The sequence below is a fragment of the Coffea arabica genome, chromosome 2e (genome assembly GCF_036785885.1).
Source record: "Coffea arabica cultivar ET-39 chromosome 2e, Coffea Arabica ET-39 HiFi, whole genome shotgun sequence".
In the NCBI taxonomy this organism is placed as follows: Eukaryota; Viridiplantae; Streptophyta; class Magnoliopsida; order Gentianales; family Rubiaceae; genus Coffea; species Coffea arabica.
The window spans coordinates 58,042,688-58,062,637 of record NC_092313.1 but is presented as its reverse complement, the minus strand read 5'-3'; the positions used below and the strand labels follow the sequence as shown (position 1 = coordinate 58,062,637).

At 34.2% G+C, this 19,950-nt stretch overlaps 2 pseudogenes; both read right to left on the bottom strand.

The window, feature by feature from the left end:
* Positions 1 to 6,350, bottom strand: part of LOC140036357 (cytochrome P450 CYP94D108-like) — a 71,255-nt pseudogene extending 64,905 nt beyond the window's left edge.
* A 3,746-nt stretch (positions 6,351 to 10,096) lies between these two features.
* LOC113729204 (pectinesterase-like) overlaps positions 10,097 to 19,950 on the bottom strand; it is a 64,973-nt pseudogene continuing 55,119 nt past the window's right edge.

Here is a 19,950-nt window from a genome sequence, read left to right as displayed (position 1 = left end):
TTGCAACACACACAACCCCAACTCTTCTATCTTGTCATGCATGTAGAATTTCACTTGAAGCAAAGAAGGATCAGTGTAAAACTTGAAGGAGAACTCTGCTACATGCTGGAAATTCTCTATGTTGGGCAAGAGGAAGAGAGCTTGAGTCTCATAGCTTTTCGTTCAAAATTTTGGAGGAAATTTCACTAGGAATGCATGATATATGTTTTATCTCTTGTCTTATATGATATTCATCTTTTAAACTAGTGAAACGTTGGTGAACTTGGTTGAAAATGTTGAAGGACCTTGCTGGAATTCTATTGAGATGGCCGAGAGGGAGAGGAAGAATTTTCTAGTTTTTCCTATGTGAATTTTGGCTGCAAACTTTCATATTATGGTTCAATATGCCTTATATCACATAAATCTTAACATGCATGATGGATTTGAGTATAAAATGAAGAGTTTTATTGGAGAAAATTTATTTTCGAACTGTTTACTTGCTGGAATTTTCCAGCTTTGGCCGAGAGGAAAGAGAGTTTGGTTTCCCAAACTTATATTCAAATTTTTAGGAGTTTGGCTAGGAGAATTCTTGTTATGTGCTTACTCCTTGTTGTATATATGTCGTATCATGTGTTTCACTTTAGGTTCTAGTGAAAAGTTAGTTGTTTTAAGAGAAAACTTAAGGAAATTGCTGGAAATTTTGTTGAGGGCCGAGGAGAGAGAGAGCTGGGAATTTTCAGTTTTAACTCCATAACTTTAGTTATTAATAAATATATCTTTGCTTCATATACCTCTTAACATCTAAAACTAGACATGCATGTCATATGTGTTGAGTTAAAAGTTAGAGAAGACTGATTTTGGGAGGAAACACTAAAGCTTGAAATTTTCGATTTTGTTGCCAGGAGTTTTGTTGAACTTGGTATAATCAACTTAGAATCGGGTTTGGGAATGGAAGTAACTACACTTAGTGATTATTCCTGTAATTATACCATAACTATAGTACTTGTAATTTGTCTCAGGAACTACTAGTGGGCGTGAAAGCAACCCCAAGACTAAGGTGTAGCCCACTTGATTTGAGTGAGTGTTCTTAAGTTACTAATACTTGTTTATTTGGTTGTTTGGTTTTGATGATTTGTTTACATATTGGTAAATGTAACGACTGAAAGAGAGATGAGGTTATTACCATGTTATTGAAATTGTTGTTAAAAGGCTAAGGCGTACTTTATCGCCGCTTGCCTTATTGAATTGAAATAGTTATCACAGCAATTGTTAAATGGAATGTGCATGGCTGTAAGCCGTTGTGTACTTTATCATGTTGGCCAAATTGGGACCTATGCCCTTGGCAAGTTGACCTAGTCGAGCTAGTGATGGACTGGGTCGATTAGATCAGCCATCTTGGACAATTGTACGACAAACTCGAGTTTTATCCTAAAGTTTGGAGATTATGGAACTGTTTAACGAACGTTGGGGATTATTTATTGTTTTGGAGGTTATAAGGAGAAGGAATGGCAGAGTGAGCAGAATCTATATCCTTTGAATTAATTGATTACTTTTATTGAAATTGATATCTTGAATTGCTATGTTTAGTGGATGTTTTATATTGCTAATTCGTTACTTGTCCCTTTTGAACCTCCCTGACCTCTAGTTCAACCCCTTAGTTTTGTTTTCCTTACAGGAGTTGAGGTTGGAAGAAGCGTCGAGTAGAGATAGATGGTTTTGGAAGGTCCATTGTGTATCTCGATGTTAAAACTTGTATTTTGTTTCTTTTAATGGACAATTTATATTCCAACCTAGTTGGTGATGTACTTAAGAATGAATGTTGAGATGTTTAATAGGAAATGTTATCTCTCAAGTTAATGTGAGTAAGTGAATCCTGACGAGAGTTAGACAGGAGGTCCGCTAACCCTTAGGGTACGCCCTGGAGGGAGGTGGGATCGTCACACAATGAACCTAAATCTTTTCAATTTGTAACTAAAAATATGAGATATTTATTCCACTTAATGTTTATACTTTAGTACTCCTATTTTCTCATCCTATAAATAGAGGTTCTATCAACAAGTCACATTTATACTTTACTATCTTTAGACTATCTTCTACTTTTTTTCCTCTCACTTCTATTAGAGTTTATAAGACAAAGAATAATATTGCGTGAGATTTCTGTCTTACTCCAATAGTATAGATTGGAGTAGACTACAATGATATAAACTGACCTGTTATATCTTGAGGGCAACATGATGAGACTTACTACAGTAGAGGATATTCCATAAGGGTGCGAATTATTTTAAAGTGAGCGACCTAATCCATGCCTCTGTGACGACCCCACCTCCCCCTAGGGCGTACCTTAGGATTTGGCGGACCGCCTGCCCAGCTCTCGCCAGGACTCGTTCACTCTTAACAAATAAAATAAGATATAACCTCAAGAATAAGTGAAATAACAGTTCCCAAACTTGGAACGTGTACTTACATTCATATCTTTCCCAAACATTCATACAATCCCAAATATAACAAAAGTTGTGAATTCTAGATACATTCAACCCTAACCGAGCACTAGCGCAAGTACAATCGCAAAATTTCAAAAATTAGACTATGCTAACCTGTACCAGTCTCACGCCTCGCTCGTACCCCCTGTAAGGAAAACAAATGGCGTGGAATGAGCTAAAAGCCCAGTGAGGTTCCCAAACAAATAATCAGGTATAGAAATCAGGGAAACGTTACATTTTTTAATAATTTGCATATTTTGCATAGTAATATCCAGTCATTCAAGATATAAACACTCAATCATTGGAAGGATACGTGCTCACTTGGAGCCATTCATTCAAGTCATTCATTCATTCATTCGCCAATCATTTTCCTTATCCCTTCGACATTAGAAAACATTTGCAAGTGAAAACTCCTCCAATTCTTGACATTCATTCATTCATTTCATTTCCCGCCACTAGCCAATTCACTGGCCAGTCTCCACTAATCTTCATGGTCATACTCGAGTATACCAAAACACTGTCCCAGGGTCACCAACCGCCCAACCGAGTCCGCTTCTGGCTCGAGTCGGCTAGCAAAGAAGGGCAAGGGCCCAATTCAACCAAAAGGCTTACATTCATGCACAAGTAGCATTCAATCATTGAAAATTCACTTTGGCTTGAGTCGAGTGCGATAAAGTGCTTGAGTCGAGTGCGATAAAGTACACACTCGCCCATCGAAAATCCATTTAGTAATCCTTAGAAAACATTTAACATTCAAGCAAACATTCACAAATAGTCACATAGTTACTTATTGTACAGACACACAAGGAACACTCACCAAAGATTTAGTGCTTGTCAAAATCACATTCAGGTGTAACTCCTTGGTTGGAGTCCAAATCTGCGATACAATATCATTTAAAAGCTTGAAATTAACTAGGGTTCGAAACTTAAGAGTTTCGCTTTAAACAGATCAAGTAAATGAAACTCGTTTAGATAGAATTCATGTTATGTATCAAACTCTAGAAAATTCATGCTCGCTCTTTTGGCGTTGCTAAAGAAGCAACTAAAACTTTGGAATTCGCATTTAAGTCCAAAAGACAAGGAAAACATATTCCGAGTGGTCACTACTTACATTTTTCCAAGGGTACGAGTTTCGGCCAAAATTCAGCTTATATACCTTTATGAAAGAAGACTCAAATACCATGGACAATCCAAGTTCAATGCGACGTCAAATCTTCGTTCAAATCGCCAGTACACACGCTTAATCCTCGAGTGAAAATTTGGGCTACACGCCCTTTGTATTTAGCTATTTTTCCAGCCATTTATGGCTTCATTATTTTTCTCAATTCAGCCCGAAAGTCACACATAAATAATCTTACCACAATAGCCGTTCACTAGGCTCAAAGTCATTCAATTACAAATCAATGTTTACAATGCGACCGGAACTAATGTTCAAGACAAATAACACAATAACAGGTTTGACGTCTCTTGGCGTTTCGGTCACAACCGAAGCTATGCCTATCGGTTTGGGGTACACTTTATACTGTTTCGAACCTAAGACAGAGAACTACAAGTCTTATGAAGACATCGACAGCCATTTCATTCATTTTCAAGGTCAAAAGGTGCAATCTCAGAGAAAACAGAAAACTGTCCGCAAAACAGTACATTTGGCAGTCAAATGGTGTTAAATAGCTTAGGTCCGATTGAGCTGAATTTTTCAGGCAGCTATTTAACATCATTTCCTACAACTTTCATGTTTTGACCTAAGCCTGATTCGGCCTCTAACATGAACGAATTAAACAGATCAGAAGCAGGACAGATTTCTCTTTAAAGCTGGAAATTTAATGCTTACTAGTCACATTCATATCTTGAATCACTATCCAAGTCCCTATCCAAGCTCCTCCACATCATATACTATATAAATAACAATAAACACACTGAAAATTCCAAACCCTAGCTCAACAATCCAACATATCATGCCAAACTAACAAATTAACCGTCTCAAGCCAAGAATATAAGATTCTATCCAACTTAAACAAGATTAAGGAATAGAAAAAGGATAGGCAGCCATAATACCTTCCCAAAAGTGCTTGTAAGTAAGAACCAAACACCTTTCTTCCAAAAATTTTTCCACACAAAGCTTGCCAAACACCACAAGGTAAGTTTAATTGGTTTAGGTTTTGAGATTTCACTCAAACAAGAAGGATTCAAGGTTAGAGTGGAACTTTTCTCTCTTGGTTTTTCTCCTCCCTCAAGCTCGGCCACAAGATGCAGAAATGAAGAAGAAATGAAGTAAAGTTGGTGATAAAAATGAAGGAAATTGGTTGGTCAAACAACCCTTGGATGGTTGCCAAGTGTCGCCTCAAGCTTCAATCCCAAATTTTTTTCTTTTCCTCTCTTTTATTAGTCAATAATTTCTGCTGATTAGAGGAGATATTTAGGGCTAATTTTTCTGAAATAAAAGTAAATAGATTAAGGTAATAAAGTAGTGTTCAAGTGGTGCACTCAATCTGTAACGAACGGTACCCGTCGGTTCAAACCGATTTTCTGTAAATCGCGCGTACTAGGGTTTTAACTTATGATTCACTAACTTATTATTATCAATTTTAATCACACACTTTCTCTTATCTAAAACTCACTCTTAATCACCAAATTGAGTACACACTCCACACCGATTAATCACACTACCAAAGGACGTAAAAACCCTAGTTTACCTTAACGATGAAAGTAAAGGGAAAACCCTTGGTTCTATGATTAATTGTAACTATTGAGGAAGTGAATGAGTAGTAAAGCTATTGTAAAATAATGGATTCCAAATAAAAGGAAATTTTTAAGAAAATATGAGGGATTTTGCAAGTCCTTACAATCACACTACCAAAATGCACACAAAAACACACACCAAAAGACTAGTATGCACAAAAACCCTAACTTATGCCCTTCCTTTTGAAAAATTATAACTTGAGTTATAAATATCAAAAATTTATATAACTTGGCTTGTTAAAAACTAGACTTCAAATACTAAGAATCTTTCGAAGACACCTCAAAGAGATTTAGTTCATAAGTTTGTCCAAATTGAGCCATAAGCTACTACAACATTCCTATGTTTACTTGTGCAGGGCAGAATTTTCAGTCAACTTTACCAATTTTTTAGAATTTATAGACATTGAATCAAACTCTAAATTTTACACCGTAGGAAGCCCTCTGAGTCTAGTTTCAAACGCAACAAACGGAACTCAATTCCGACTTTCCTATACGAAGTTATAGCCAATTTCCCAAAGCTGCGCAGAGCCTCCTGCGAAAATTCTAGATTTTCTAACAACTTGAGATTATGAAACTTTTCTTAACAAAATTCACTCCCTTGACTCAAATTCAACCATTAAAGCAACCAAGAATCAAAGGTAAGTGAGTTCACATAAGGGTTATAAAGAAAAGTAAAATTTCGGGGCCTCACAGCCTCAACCCATGCTAAACTAACTTTATGGTACAAATGATTTGTATTTTTTAATGCAATGTTGAGGTATGAGATTTTCATTAATTTCAGTGTCAAATTGTTTTAGAAAAATATTGCTATTTATATGATTATTTTGGTTCAGAACCAACAGAACTTTCCATAATTCACCATCTGAATTGAATATGCCTTTCCCAAGAAAGTCTTCAATAAGGCCAATGAATCGAGTTTCCTTCGGGTAGTTCTCAAAGTTGGCTTTGAGCATGTGTTCAACAACTTGTGCGTTGGCTATTATCCTGGGTGGCAGATGGCGTGGTGTTGAAGGGGCAATTTGAGAGGATTTCAGTGATCCAATCACGAAAATTGTGGCGGTTTAGGAGGAATTTTGGTAGAGTACCTACTAGAGGGTAGATTTTGAAGCCTGTTTTGGTGGTTTGTTTGCATATTGGCTTGAGAAAAAACATGTAAAGGTAAAGCGATATGAGGAAGATAAAGTGGATATAGAGGGTAAAGAGAATAGCTCCATCAAGAGGATAGAGGAAAAGGGACAAAGGAAGTAGCAACAGAGTTGGAAGTGGTCAGTCGAGAGCGTCTAAATAGACATATGAAGGATAATTAATCAATCGGTGTTAGGAGTTGGAATGGTAGTTCACTCAGATTTTTTTCTTACAATTGGAAACAGGATTCGGGTATAGGTACGGCTAGCCTTTGAGACACTTGAATTTGTTGTATTTCTTTAAAGATTTAGTATAGTATTTCATTCAGATGCTTTTTAAAGATTCTAAAATGCATATTGGGAGATAGGTACTATTGGCCGTTGATACACTTGAATGGGTGGTTGTATTTCTTTCAAGATTTTGTGATCTTACGTACTGTTCTTACGTTAAACATGAAGAAAATTGATGTACATAACAGTGTAACATAACCATACACTACGTCATTTTAAAAAAGTACCACAACGGTGCTAATTTTTTTTTTTTGGATAATTTCAAATACCTCTCTTGAGGTTTCCGACAGTTTTATTGTCCTTTGCTATGATTTTAAAAATATCACTAACTTCCTTTAAAACTAAATTTCTTGTAACAATTTAGCCCAATTCAGAAAAAATCAACAATAAAAAATGATTTCAAGAGTGAGAAAAATATTTCATACCAAAAGTGACCCTCAAGTTGTTACTAGTTGATTGAGTTAGAATAAAAAATGAATATTAGTTAAAAATAGAACATAAAGATTGAAAACATGTTTGGGTTGCTATTTTTCATGTAAAAATTTTCCTTACACATTGTTCAATTACATTTGACTTCGTATATATCATATCAGTACAGTATATTTTTCTACAAAAATTTCAAAAAGTTACAATCCAAAGGAGACCTAAAGTTAGGGAGCGTCCGTGTAAGTGAGGTAAATTGCAACACTAGCATGACCACAGTGGAATCCAGTAATAACGGCTACTTTCCATAGAACTATATAAAATAGCAAAATCAAAGAATTGGAGAGGAAATTTTATTATTTTGGAATCAAGATTTACACATAGAATTCCTAAATTCTTAGTATTGGGCTTTAGAAGATTTTGAATAAGAATTTGACAAGACAACGTATGGCCTCTTCAAGAAAAAACACCACAATAGATTTAAAAAAATAAAATATGCTAAAATATGTTATGTTTTTTTGAATTATTTCTTTCACTTATGGAATCCATTATTTCACATGATTACTAAGAAATTAACATCATTTGCAAGAAAAATAACAAGTCTTGGGCAATGTTTGGATTAATATGTATAGTTACATTTTATCTATAACTTATAAAATATATTTATAAACTTATTTTAATACTTTACCCTCTTTTTTATGTACTTTCATATTCATCTTGTTATTCTTATGAAATAATAATATCTCAATAGGATTTTAATCTTTTTGGGGGAAGAAATTACAAGAATTACTAAGATATAGAAAAAGAATTTTAGAATGTTAACAATTATCATTATAAAATTTAGTATTCAAGATTTTCAAAGATTTTACATTCCATAGTTAATTTAGTACAAGTGACTCAAGTGTTTCTCTCCATATCACTACATAAAATTTTCTAAGTTTTAAGGGTAATAAAGTCATTTGACCATCAATGAGGTAAGTATTGGATTCCAAATGATTGATGGAAGAGGTAAGTAATATTTCTAAAAATTCATGGGAGGACAACAAAATTATTAGAAATCTTAGGGGAGGTTTCTGAAATTACCCCTTGATGCTATTCACAAGGAAGTCTCTTATACCGGTTCCAGGTTAGACACGCCCTCCAGTTTAGAAGTGGGCCTTGACCTTGGGTCTTGTGCTTTGTAATAGTAGCATCTCTATAAATTAATAACCTTTATTAAATAATAATTACAAGAATTACTAAGATATAGAAAAAGAATTTTAGAATGTTAACAATTATCATTATAAAATTTAGTATTCAAGATTTTCAAAGATTTTACATTCCATAGTTAATTTAGTACAAGTGACTCAAGTGTTTCTCTCCATATCACTACATAAAATTTTCTAAGTTTTAAGGGTAATAAAGTCATTTGACCATCAATGAGGTAAGTATTGGATTCCAAATGATTGATGGAAGAGGTAAGTAATATTTCTAAAAATTCATGGGAGGACAACAAAATTATTAGAAATCTTAGGGGAGGTTTCTGAAATTACCCCTTGATGCTATTCACAAGGAAGTCTCTTATACCGGTTCCAGGTTAGACACGCCCTCCAGTTTAGAAGTGGGCCTTGACCTTGGGTCTTGTGCTTTGTAATAGTAGCATCTCTATAAATTAATAACCTTTATTAAATAATAATTTTTTCCTGATCCCAAATTGGGCTAAGGAGCTAAATTAATAATTTTGATAAAATAATAAGATAATAATTTTTTAAAAACCTTACATGACGCTTTGGTTCTAATCATATCATAAATTAATAATTCACTAAAATTATATATCATATATTTTTTAAAATATAAATCTGTTTTTTTTAAAAAATAAATGTACCTAAATCTCATACCTAATTTTTCTTATTGCATCTAAAAGTTCTGGACTTGAATTCTTTTATTGCAATAAGAAATCACGAAGATTTATTGATGTTTTGAGTGCTTTCTTCCTTGTAATAGGCTCCAAAACTACTATATCATCCTCAGCTTCATCATTGGCAGGATTTTCAGTAATGCTAGCAATAATTTATTCTAGATTTGAGACCTCTAAACTTGGATTGGTTTATATTCCATAACCCCTTTAATTAATAAAATAATTCAAATTTTTATAAAATAAAATAAAACTTTAGTTGATTAATTGTGTGTTTTTTGAATTATAAGTACACTCAATACATTAATAAATTATTAATTTATTGATTCATTAATGCCTCTTTAAATTAATAGAATTTGTATGGTCCTAAGTCATTAATTTATAGAGGTTTTAATTATGGGTGCCTCAAAAATTTTTGGCAAAATTAAGTTGAAGGGCTTCATAGGTTTAAAAATTGAAAATAAGGGTAAAATCGAACTCTTAACAAAGAATTTGACAAAATTGCAAATAGAAAGCTGAATGGGTTTTCAATCTAGATTCGATTTTCAAAATCCAGTTTTGGGTATCTGTATATCAAATGATTTTTCATGATGCAAGGATTTTAATGCTGTATCGGCTTTGGTTCTGAATTTTCCCAACACAATTTACAATTCGTTCATAATGTTTTCTTAATTTTCTCAACTTTAGTTGACACGAAAATGATGCTAGCAACTAAAGTGATAGAGGCACTAAATATTAAGGGTTAAACATAAAAAGTTTTGTTAATTGAAGGGCAATTGTGGCTTTTTACTCACAAAGTACACACCTTAAGCATTGATGGTTAGTCCCTTTTAGTCCAAGGGGCTAAGTGATTGGAAAATAATGTTAGGAAGAATGTGATTGAGATGCTAAGATTAATGAAAAAAAAAAGTGTTAAAAATTGAAGGGAAAAAGAAAAGAAATAAATCATTATGATAAAGAAAAGTTAATACGAAAGGAAAAGATAAATTGTATTAAAAATAACAGCGAAAGGGCAGTACAGATTTTAGATACTTCCGTCAATTTGTATGAATTCCATCCAAATTCCAGATCCATCAAATCAAACAATTTATCCGGTGTGTGTGTGTTTGGGGGTGTGTGTGTGTGTGTGGATTCAAGTATTGAAAAACTAAGAAGGGAACCCAATAAAAAAAAATCAGGTCAATTATTGCTACCTCAATAGTTTTGGAAACTAAAAATGTGTTGAGGAGCTAAATGAAGATTGGATAACAAAATAATACAGAAATGACTATAGACATATAATGATCTCATTTATGCAAACCTCTGGAGAAAGGTATGTTTGTGTAAGGCAACCAAGTATCTCCCATTGTAAAATTATACACTGTGAAGTTCAAAGCGTCTAAATCGTTCATATGACTATAACCAGGCCATCGAACTCTCCTGGATGTGTTAGCACCTGGTCCACAGTTCTCATATTCACCATAGTAAATTTTGTCTAATCCCATATTGGCATTCCATTCTAACCATCCTTGAGGATTGATCAAATCACCAACGAAGGACTGCATAACAACTGTTTTTGAGTACTTTTTCCACGGCCGACCTAAGTAAGTTGAGGTAGAGTTCAAGTCCAGTGACAAGTTTGGTGCTGCCTGAACTGAGCAATTCTGAATTGATATGCCAGTATTTTGGTTCGGATCAGTTCTACCTTGGGCAGTGACTGCATTCTTTTGGTTTGGCATTGGCTTTCTTGCAAAAAGATTGCAGTTCTGAAAAACAGCTGCAGAATTGCCAAAGATGAAATCTACGGTTCCATATATGTCGCATTCTCGGTAGAATTGCCTCAGAGAATGTACATATAAAGTATCTTGATAGCCTTCAAAACTACAGCGATAGAATGTGGAAAGATCTGCGTTGTTCCGAACGGCAACAGCTTGGTGCTTTCCAGGACCAGCTATATTCATGAACGTTATTCCTATGGCTACAAATCTCTCTCCGGAAACAGCTGCATCCATGATCCAGCATACATTGAAATGAGTTAATAATCACATGTTGTAGAAGCAATGTATAATTACTGAGACTACTAAAATATTAGTCTACAAAACTTTGGAAGTCCATATCTCAAGATGGCAGTTATCCTTTGATTTGATAAAGGTCCTGCGTGCTTGAAGTTCTTTCCAACATACTTTTACTAGATTTCTTTGAGGGGCTAAAAAACAAGAGGACGTCGGAACAACAATGATTAATGTCTTTTTCAGACAATTTCAAGGACGTTTTAGACTTCTCAATAGGATAAATTTGTTGAATATTTTCAAATTTTGATCAATTGCAAGACGGGACCAGTCTTAAGACCCGACATAAGACTCATCACTGTCTGGTTCCTGTAATGCTGAGAAGTTGTTCAAATTTACTTGGCACCTTTTCATATTTTTAATTACCATCTAAATGGTATTTAAATATCCAAAAACTATCTGAACACTCGCATTGATGTTGAGGAACCTTTTGACCAACGCAAATATACAAATCAGTGGTGAAAGGTTGCAACTCTTGATCATTTTCAATCTCAACTCTATTCAAGTCTAGTAGAGATGGTTTGCAGCAGAAAATCATTTTCCTACTACTAGAATTCTCTGTAAAAACACACCATAGTTCAAATAGGTTTGTCTAACTTTGTGCAAGAGTTAAGTCAAACACCCTTCAAATAATCCTAAAGGATATTTGTCCAAAGTCTTTGCACACAAAATTTTGGACAAATAAAGTCTAAAGTAAAGTGATCTTAAATCACGTTTTAAAGTCTTTTTGTATCATTTGTTTTGTAACTTCTAGCCATTTTCTCCTATATTATCCCCAACAATCTTTAGACTTTGAATTCGCATGCAGGAAAAAAAAGGATAATTAGAACTTTGAAGAGAATAAAGACTCTACTATAAAAGTGAATGTGATTGAAGAAGGACAATCAAGCAAGTCTCAAGGTAGCAAGAGAAGCCAACAACTAAAGAGTCAATCGAAAAACAACAAAAAAAAAGAAGAAGGGCAAATGCTTCTATTGCAAAAAGAAAGGTCACTACAAGTTCGAATGCAAAATCCTTCAAAACAAGAAGGAGAAGCAAGACTCTTGCAACAATACAAGCAAAAATCTAGTTACTATAATTTCTGAAGTGAACTTAATAAAAGATGATTTTGCTTGGTATGTTGATTCTGGTGCAATGCGACACATTTGCAACAACAAGGAGTTCTTCAAATCTATGAAGCCGGCAAATGAAGGCACCGTGGTATACATGAAAAATTCTACCACCATTTCGGTTCAAGGAGTTGGTGAAGTAGAATTAAAGTTCACTTTCGGAAATGTTGTAACTTTAACGAATGTTCTCTATGTACCGGAAGTTAGGAAGAACTTAGTGTCGCGTGGTTTATTGAACAAATTTGGCTTTAGACTTGTTTTTGAGACTAACGAGTTTGTTTTATCCAAGGGTGGTATATATGTAGGTAAGGATTATCTTTGTAATGGTATGTTCAAGTTGAATGTACTTGTTATTACTAATAATAAGAATAATGTTATTCCTGCATATTTGGTTGAATCATTCTCTAGTTTATGGCATAATAAACTTAATCATGTTAATTATAAAAGAATGCATGAAATGATGAAACTTGATATTTTGCCATAATATGATAAAAATGAAGGAAAATATAACACATCCATGTTAACAAAGATCACAAGAAATCCATTTCCTAAGATTGAAAGAACTTCCAAAGTGTTGGATTTGATTCATAGTGATATATGTGACTTATATGGCACACCTAATTTAGGAGGAAATAAGTATTTTGTCACATTTATAGATAATTTCTCTAGATATTGTTATGTCTATTTGTTACATTCAAAAGATGAAGTCATGCATAAATTTAAAATATATAAAAATGAAATTGAACTTCATCTTGAAACATTTGTGAAGTGATTAAGGTCCGATAGAGGTCGAGAGTACAATGATATCAACTATTTTTAGTCAAAAAGGATTAAACATGACATTACTGCTCCTTATACACCACAACAAAATGGTATAGTTGAAAAAAAAAATCATGTATTAACAGAAATGGTTAATACACTTTTGTCAAATTTTGGCCATAGTAAAGGTTTTGAGGTGAAGTTTTATTCACAGTTTGTCACATTCTAAATAGAGTTCCAAATAAAAGGAATTCTATCACCCCTTATAAACTTTGGAATAAAAGGAAACTTAATCTCAACTATTTGAGAGTTTGGGGTTGTAGGGTTATTGTGAAACTCCTAGAACTTAAAAAAAGAAAATTGGCAGAAGAGGTGTTGAGTGCATATTCTTAGGATATGCACATAATAGCAAAACTTATAGGTTCATGGTAATTGAACCTAATGATTCAACTTCGAGTAATACCATAATTAAATCTAGGGATGCTATTTTTGAAGAAAATAGATTCACCTCCATTTCTAAAATATAGGATGATATTTCAAAGTCAAGTGAATAAACAAAAGATGATGGAAATAAATCCATTGAATTAAGGAGCAAAAGAGCTACAAGGTCGAAAGATTTTGCTCGGATTTTTATATGTATCTAGTCAAAGGAACTAGAGATACATTGAATAATCAAATCCGTTATTACTTCAATACTGAACCTGATCCTAAGACCTTTGAAAAAACAATGAAATCACAAGATGTTTCCTTTTGGAAGAAAGCAATAAATGATAAAATGGACTCAATTATGGGTACTAAAACCCGAAAATTGGTAGACTTATCACTTGGTTCAAAATCGATAGGTTATAAGTGAATTTTCAAAAAGAAAATGAAAGTTGATGGAACTATTGATAAGTTCAAAACCACGTTAGTTGCAAAAGGATTCACACAAAGGCATGGTGTAGACTACTTTGACACATATTCTCCAGTAGCAAGAATTGCTACAATTCGGGTTCTGCTTGCTCTAGTTTCAATCCAAATTTAGTCATATACCAAATGGATGTAAAAACAACAATTTTGAATGGTGATTTGGATGAAGAAGTGTACATGCAACAAGTCGAAGGGTTGGTGGTACTTGGACAAGAGCACAAGGTGTGTAAATTTGTTAAATCCTTATATGGATTAAAACAAGCACCTAAGCAATAGCACCAGAAATTTGACCAAATTATACTTGGTAGTGGATTCAAGATTAATAAATCCGATAAGTGTATTTATAGCAAGTTTAATGAAGGTAAAGGTGTCATAATTTATTTATATGTGGATGACATGTTAGTTTTTGGGACTGACTTAGAGCAAGTCAAAGTCACAAAAGTTTTGCTTTCTAGCAAGTTTGATATAAAAGACATGGGTGAGACAGATGTCATCCTTGGCATAAGAATCTCAAAAGACAAAAACAATATATTGTTGTCTGAATCACATTACGTTGAAAAGATTTTTAACAAGTTCAATCAAAATGATTGTGTGCCAGTTTCAATGCCGTTGGATCCCAAAATAAGTTATGTGAAAAATGAAGGAATCCAATTTCTCAATTAGAATATGGCAAAGTTATAGGATGCTTAATGTATGCAATGACATGTGCTAAACCGAATATTACATATGCTGTTGGTATATTAAGTAAATTTACAAGCAATCCTAATAGATTATATTGGCAAGGTGTAATCAGAATTTTAAAGTACTTGAAAGCCACTAAAAACTATGGTATATGTTATACCAATTATCCTTCGATTTTAGAAGGTTTTTCAAATACTAATTGGATCACTAACAGAGATGATCACCCATCAACGAGTGGTTGAATTTTTGTGTTAGGTGGTGGTGTGATTTCTTGGGGATCTAAGAAGCAAACTGTATCACTGATTCAACAATGGTAGCTGAATTTTGTATCACTTGCTTCAGCTTGTAAAAAAATTGAGTAGCTACGAAATTTATTTTATTGGGGATCTAAGAAGCAAACTGTATCACTGATTCAACAATGGTAGCTGAATTTTGTAGCACTTGCTTCAGCTTGAAAAAAAATTGAGTAGCTACGAAATTTATTTTATGATATACCATTATGGCAAAAACCATTGTCATCTAGCTCCATACATTGCGATAATACAGCTACACTTGCTAAGGTATATAATCAAATGTATAATGGCAAATCAAGACATATTGATTTGAGATATAATTATGTGAAAGATTTGATCACAAATAGAGTCATATCAATTGACTTTGTGAGGTCTAGTGAAAACATGAGTGATCCTTTAACGAAAGGAATATCAAGAGACTTGGTGTTAAAGATATCAAGAAAGATGAATTTAAAGTCCAAACTTAATGAGTATTAATGATGGAATCTTAATTCAATGCTAGATACAACGTCTAGTTTTGAATTCGATGAGTGAAAGTACATCATTCTAATGGTTGGAGCACTATAACATTTTTCATCGCAAGGTAAAATAGTGCATTTATTCTCGCCTAATCATAGTTAGATTGAGTTATTGTCTCTTAATGAATCTTGAAAGTGCCATTAATAGCAGGAGCATTAAGATGTCACCCATATGAATGTAAGCTTGACAAACTACAAAGTTAAGGACTTTGTTTTGAAACATTCATGAAGAGATAGTGATACGAGGCCGTAAAATGCATCATCAAAGAACATATGGTTATGTACAAATTTATGTGTTATGTGTTAATGAGACTAATATAATGTACAAATGTTTCAAAGTTGGTCTATTATTTTGTATTGATTAGTTTCAAAGAACATTCACTAAGATAGTGGTTCAATTGAAAGACACCATTATTTATGCATATGAATGTCAAATTATTCTGTGACATTTGGAAGTCTATTTTCTAAATTTTGAAAATGGCAGGGGATTTTTGAATATTTTCAAAATTTGATCAGTTGCAAGATGGGGTCCCGTCTTAGGACCTAACATAAGACGCATCACTGCCTGATTCTTGTAATGCTCAGAAGTTGTTCAAATCTACTTGGCACCTTTTAATATTTTGACAGTTAATTACCATCCAAATGATGTTCAAAAACTATCTGAATACTTGCATTGATATTGAGGAACTTTTTGACCAACACAAATACACAAATGAATGGTGAAAAGTTGCAACTCTTGATCATTTTTAATTTCAACTCTATAAAGGTCTAGTAAGATGGTTTGCTGTACAAGATTATTTTCCTACTACTAGAATTCTCTACAAAAACACACCATAACTCAAGTAAGTTTGTCTAATTTTGTGCAAAAGTTAAGACAAACACCCTTCAAATTATTTTAAAGGATATTTGTCCAAAATTTTTGCACGCAAAATTCCAAATAAATAAAGTTTAAAGGAAAGTGATTTTGAATCATGATTTGAAGTCTTTTTGTATCATTTGCTTTGTGACTTTTAACCATTTTCTCCTGTATTATCCCCAACAAAATTTGTTTCGACAATGAAAGGCTACAGTGTAATGTGATATTAATGGGATACATATAACTTTCAATTTGATTTTTCCAGGCTAAATAAGGCTTCTTTCAACGTGCAATAACTCGAGATGTTTCTTCAAGTGTTTTGAAACTCAAATCGGACTAGCCAGCTCAAGTAGGGATGGCAATGGGAGCGGGTGCCCGCGGGGGGCTCTCGGGGCGGGGGATGGGGCGGGGGCGGGGGGGGGTATTTTTCCCCCGTTTAGAAACGGGGCGGGGGCCGGGGAGTATACCCCGGCCCAACCCCCACCCCGCCACCCGCAAAAAAAAAATTATATATATAATTATATATAATATGTAATTTAATTAGTTATAAACTTATGATAATGATATTATTAGTTAGATGTATTATATAATGTATATTAGTGTATGTAATATAATTAATATTATCAATTATACGAATAATTAGACATGTCTACTAATAGAATTTATTAATTAGTTATACTAAATTTACTAATACATTTATACTAAATTTCTAATTACACTTAATAGAATAACACTTTTTTCTCAAAAAAAAAAGCACAAACACAATAAAGACTTAGTGATTGTATTTGTACCAAAAGTGAAAACTTAACTATTTTAGTTGTATTTATTTCATCATGTTGGATTGTATTCAAATAATTTTTGTTTGATTGTTTTTATGAGTTTCAATTGTAAAATTAAAATGAATAATAACTTGATGATGTGTTGATATTTTAGTACTTGATTATTTATTAAATTTTAACTATAATAAAATTTTATTAACCCAGCGGGAAAAATTTTATTAACCCCGCGGGTCGGGGCGGGGGGAGTGGGAGGCGGGGGACGGGGTGGGGGGCGGGGGATGGGGGAGGGGTCCCCTGCCCCAACCCCGCCCCGTTGCCATCCCTAAGCTCAAGTGTGACGCCCCGAAAATAATGAGTGTGAGAACCCGAAAATTTTCTAATTTTCTAGTGTTTATTTTATTTAATCGTCCGCCTTTTCTACATTTTCTTTATTAGAAAAATTTCCCAGATAAAGTTTATGAGCAAAGATAGTTTTAAAATGATTTTTCTAGTATCGGTTAGTTTTTGAGAAATTAAAAGCGTATTTTGAACGTGGGACCCGCAAGTGCGGTAAATGCATTATATTTTTGACAACTTGTTGGAATTTTGTATTAAGTGATATTATTTTACAAGGTGTTAAGATATTTGTATTGGAGAGACAAAAAGATAAGTTTTAAACCAAAAAGGTGACAAGTGTCACCTTGTGATTTAATCTTGGACTTTGACCATTTAACTTTACCTTTACCTTTACTAAATAAATACCAAAATTTGACCAAAATAAGCTTCATTTTACAAGCTTCTTGGCCGGCCCTTATCAAGCAAGAAAGAAAGAAAAGCTCTCAATTTTCTAGTCTCCAATCTTGCCCAATCTTTCAATTAAACCGATTAATCTTCCAATTACTCCATAAAACCTCTTAGTTTGGTGGAGTTGAGCTTGGTTGTGAAGTTGTTTGGAAAGCTAAGGTGGTTTGTTGCTCTATCTCTTGTATTGCTAAGGTGAGTTGTGAAGGACCCCTCTCCTTCCTCTAATGATGTTCAATTCATGATTGGTGGTGGTATAAGATGCACTTTTATGGATTATATCTTGATTTTGGTTGAATTGGTGAAGTTTATAATTATTGGGGATTTTTCTGTTTTCATATGGATATGATTATGGGGTCATGTATGATGATTGGAAATGATGTTTAATGACCCTAGGAGGTGGAAAAAGTGATTAATTACAATCAATTTCTGTTTTGGAAGGAAAAGTGGAAAACTAGGTTTCAATGTTCTTCATTCTGTCCGAATTTTTAGGTCCTAGATAGAGGCCGAATTGGCCTTAGCTCAAAAAATAAAAGTTGTAGGGAATGACATTTTAGAGGTTCCTACAAAATTTCAGGTCAATCTGAGTGGTGTAGAATGAGATAAGTCGAAATTACTATTGCTGTTCTGGTTTCACCCGAAATTGAGAAGTGCGTCTGTAATGGGTTGTTTTGGCAGGAATTGCTTCCGAATTGGTTGTTGAGGCCTTCTGATGAAGTTTAACCCTTTCTCTTAGCTTTCATCTGGTTTTGGAATTTCTGGATTTGGACTTGGAGAGCCTGAGTTATCATGTTTCCGCTAGAATGCGTTTTGGTGAATCTGTTTTACGTTTTTGATGTAGTATCTTGCATTTTTGACCTGTTTGCACTCAAAACTGGGTTGAGTGACCTTCTACGATGTTGTATCCCTGTCTCTTAGCTTCGAAACGGTGTATCTTGCACCTTCATCTGACAATCGTAACGCCTTTGGTGCCATTACCACAAAATGACTTCAAAAGCTATTTTTCTGGTTTTGAGCTTAACTTTCATTTCCGGACTTTTCCCTAGTTTGACTTGTACTAGTACTACTTGGAACTTGCTGAATGACTATTGGATGAACTTGTTGTTGTGTGTGTACCTTTGGGACTGGCTGAGGAAATAATGAAGCCATGATGGCTGGGAAAGTTAGCAAATTCAGGGGAAGTGCTGTCCGAACTTTGAAGGGACTTGTTTGCATTGAGTTTGTGATCTAAGACTTGGATTTGAGCAAGGCAATGTTATATGCTGGATGATTTCTGAGCCGTGGAGGTGAGTGACCCTAAACTATTTCCGAAGTACTTGTGAAATATTTCTTGCATTATTTATTCGATTGCATATCATGCGTGCTTGCATGTGGATTCATGACATGATTTGGCTTCAATGAGTTCTGGGAAAGTCTTGTGCTGAACGCCAACGTCTCCACCTCTGTTCACGGTTCATGTTCATGTTTATCTGGAGCTCAAAAAGGGGCTCCCTCTTAATGTTAATGTTAAATGATCTATTTGAGCGTTGGGTGTTCAAGTACTATGATTTCACTGGCTCACGAGAGCAAAAGACGTACATTTGATCTCTGAATCATGACATCATCGAAATCATCGAAATGCAACATTGTGAAATATATTTGTTTAATGATTTTCCTGGTTACTCGCTGAGCTTTTAGCTCACCCCAAAAATATTTTATTCCCCTCCACAGGGCTCGTGGCAAAGGAAGGCTGGTAGTACTTATTCACGTGGCTGGATGGCTTATATCTTGTACAGTTTGGATTTGGAATCATTTGATGTATAGTTGGGAATTATTTCCGCTTTGCTTTTGACATGTAATTATTGGAGAATTTGATGTAATTTTTGTGTCTTATCTTGTAATCTGTTTGAGGATTGTAGTGAACGACTGAGTCCCGGCGAGAGCTGGGCAGGCGACCCGCCGAACCCTCTGGTTCGCCTTAGGGGGAGGTGGGGCTGTCACAGTTGGTATCAGAGCTTAGGTTTCAGATCTCTGTAGTGTATCCTAGGCTTGAAGTTTAGGATGCCGGACTGTGGGTTTGATTTGACTCTTAGTGTTTACTTGGAATGCTTGAGTGATTCTTGCGGGATGTCTGGGATGTCTTGACTTGATTGGTACAAGATGGAATGTCGAGGACGACATTCTTTTAAGGAGGGGAGTTTGTGACGCCCCGAAAAGAATGAGTGTGAGAACCCGAAAATTTTCTAATTTTCTAGTGTTTATTTTATTTAATCGTCCGTCTTTTCTACATTTTCTTTATTAGAAAAATT